The following is a 3,655-nucleotide window of genomic DNA, read 5'->3' as shown; positions in this document are numbered from 1 at the left end:
CGTGAGGCTCACCTCTACATAATGAAGCTGGCTCTCGCTCTGAACAAACACATGCATACAAATTATCCTTACTCTAAGCTCTGACTTCTTGAAGCTCTGTCTTCAACAAGTCGCTTCTGTTGTGCAGCTCGTTGATGTGTTTGAACTGAGCAAAATGCTTTTCTGTTCGATCTGAATAAACATGTGACCTACAGACATAACTCCCTGTGCTTTCAGTCTTCATGCTGTGGGGATCTAAAAATCCTCTCTTGGTTGCAGCTTTGTGTCATTTCAGTCAGACATGTGAGTGGTATCAGTCTCCCTGTCTAACACTCGGCAAGAGAGAAAATAAGTATGTTTTCCAGCTTGGTGAATTATTCCATCCATCCATTTTCTATACTGTTCATCCGTCAGGGTCACGGGGGAGCTGGAGCCTATCCCAGCTGACTACGGGCGAGAGGCGGGGTACACCCTGGACTGGTCGCCAGTGAATCACAGGGCCAACACACAAAGACAGACAACCACACACTCTCACATAGGGGCAATTTAGAGTAGCCAAATAACCTACTGTGCATGTTTTTGGTATTGCAGGAGGAAGCCGGATACCCAAAGAAAACTCACGCAGACACAGGGAGAACATGCAAACTCCACATAGAAGACCGGGATTCGAACCTGGAACCCTCTTGCTATGAGGCTAACCAACATGCCTTGAATCCTGCTCTCTGCCAGGTTTATCTGGAGCAACACAGGAAAGGAGACACAATACCTACAACTTATTCAGTAAATATACAGATGGTAAGTGACACATTTTCTTTCATGGCTGCTGTAGCATCAAGCCTCCATAAGTTAAATGAACCTCTTTAACTTCATCGTCATAATTTCCTTTCCAAACCAACATGCTGTTAACTGAGGAAATAATGACATTAAATGATTTGGTTGAATGCTAAAGGCAGCTACTGCACATATCTGACCATTCTGTACCTGATCAAATGGCAAGCACAGCAGTCTGTTGGTCTATATAGAACAGACTAGTACATCACGTAGTACTACCTTGTCTGCTGCACATAACACTATTACTATTACTTCTACTTATGTGGCATATGCTAAACCAATTGGTGAATTCAAATCCAGCTGCTTATATCGATCATCTTCTCCCTGCAGATTGTTGTACCTATCTTTTCAAATGCCGGTTGCCATTTTGATCTATCAGCAAAACAACTTTCAGTGCATGTTGTGTTAGTGTTGTTCTTGGTGATTTCTTAGTGATTTCTTGGTTACTCTCAACTCCTCATATAAGTAGTTTAGCGAATAACTATGTAAAGCTCTGGCATGAACACTTCTGAAGATAACGACTCACTTGCCAAATATGCAGTAAAATTCTAAATAAATCTAACATGGGAGGAAATCTGACTTAGATTGATCTTAATATTTTTGTAGTACTAAAACTGCTGACTGCACCATTTCTTGGTTTCAAACAGTCTCAAAGATTTTGGGTTTATTTACTGTTGAAGTGCTGGGATCCTATGTGTAATGATATCAATATTATACGTAATATGTTTAGATATCACACCTTAAAATCCCAGAGTAAAAAATCAAGTTGAAATAAAAGTGGACAGCCAATAAAAACTCAGCTATTATTTTAAAAGAACCGCATCAACAGAGCTGAGTGAAACAGTATAACAGATATATCACAACAGCAAAACTAGAAAGCCTGTGTAAGGTTATGCACGAACACCCCCTAGTGGCCATTTAGGAGAATGAAAGCTGGAATACAATAAATCAAATGGGCATCCAGAATGATCAACATGGGCTCCACTGTTCTCGGTGTCTACAATATGTCCTTTTCAAAAATAAACTCTACAGGCCTAATAAATCTGAAAGCTCAAGCAACTCTTCAAAAGCAAACCACAAAAAAAATAATAAAATAAAATAAAAAAAAATGACAGCTTCCATAGATATTTTGTTGTAATTGCCTAAATACATTGAAACCGATGTAAGTCTTCACTAAAGTCACCATTTCACTGCTGAGCACCACTCAACAAATCCCTGTAGGATTATTATAGGAATATTACAGCAATCATTGATCCGTGAAAGCATTTTACAGTGTGCTGAGGTTGCAATTAATGCTCTCTCACAGAGGTTCATATTGGGATTTAATACAGTTCTTAAGTGACATTAAGTCTATATCTACCACTGAGAAATAATGGATGAGTTTCCTGTGAGAAGTGTTGATTTGTACTGAGTGTGTGTTCACTGAGGGAAGCAAAAGTCCATTCTCCCTCTCTGCTCCATTTGACAGCCACTTTAAGTCCAGTTAGCATCCTGATATGCTCTTTTAAACCAACTCACAGAGCGTATACAGTGTGTTGCTCATGCCTGCCATCAGGCTCAGACCTTGTGGCCTTGAACTTGAGCCATAGGTCTTGAATCACCCCCCACAGTCCCTCAGGTTTACCCACCACTTAGCTCTGCCCTCTACTTTGCCTGCCAACCCGTTTGAACCGTTGCTCACTCCTCTTAAACCAGAGCCACTTGGATGTTGTCTCTGCCCGCCTGGTGATGTCCACAACCAGTTCCTTGCAGGCTGGACATCTGACCCTCAGGATTCCCAACGCTCTCCAAAATCACTGCCTTGTTGAACCCCACTGGGAGTTTCCAGGTCCTCCATCCTGCCAGCATGAGAAACTGATATTTTCCAAGCTTGTACTCTTGTGCCTCCTCAGTCCTTTCCTCCCAGCTCCAGGAGGGCTACTTGCTTTTGTATGTTGATTTTTGTATGAGTCTACATATTGTTGTTGTTTTTTTCCCCTGGAAATTCATTCAAGTTATATGTTTAAAGAAAAAAACATACATTTTAATATTTCATTTGGTGCATGTTCATAATAAAAACCAGAAACAAAATGTAAAAAAAAAAATCCCATCTATGTATATTAGATTTAATTATTATTTTAATTAAAATACATCATTATAATAACTGAATTCAGTTTAATTATCTATATTTTAAATGAAAGGGTCCTATAAACAGAACTTCAGTATAAAGTCATCTACATTATCTACCCCAGGTTACTATCTGCACTATTTGGAGAAACAGACAGGAGTACCGTCATGGAAAGTAGGCAAAATACTGCACATGCTGCACACACGGTATTACACCACAGTAGTACTTTCTGTCCAAAACAGCTGATCTGCAGTGAAATACGGTGCACAGTATGAGCAGTGCTTGAAGGCTCTTGCAGTCCTGCAAAAGGTCACGTTTGGAGGTCAGCTGTCAACAGAAAATCAAATCATGAAAGAAATAACCTTTCTAACCTTGGAACAAACATAGTCTACATTATTTTACCAACTAACAGCTCAGTGTTCAGTACTTGAACCTGAGGAAATTTAAATGAAAGCTATCTATGTCATGTTATCCTACAGAGGCTATTGTGTACTTTGCTATTCTGTAGACGTTACATAAATGACTTGTGTAAATATTGCTGATGTTTCATTTGTTCATATATGTGCAGAAATGACGACTCTGTGTTGGATTCCAACTATTGGGGGAAAGAAAACCTGTTGTGAACTCGAGAAAGCATTGAAGACAACAGTCTCCTCCCTGCACTTTAATTAAGTGATAGGGGTGTTCTCATATAATCTTCAGTGCCAGTCTCTGTCGCTAGATGTCGCTGGTCCCTGT

The sequence above is a fragment of the Scatophagus argus genome, chromosome 3, assembly GCF_020382885.2.
Source record: "Scatophagus argus isolate fScaArg1 chromosome 3, fScaArg1.pri, whole genome shotgun sequence".
In the NCBI taxonomy this organism is placed as follows: domain Eukaryota; kingdom Metazoa; phylum Chordata; class Actinopteri; family Scatophagidae; genus Scatophagus; species Scatophagus argus.
The sequence above is the reverse complement of the archived record's forward strand: the minus strand, read 5'-3'. Positions refer to the sequence as shown.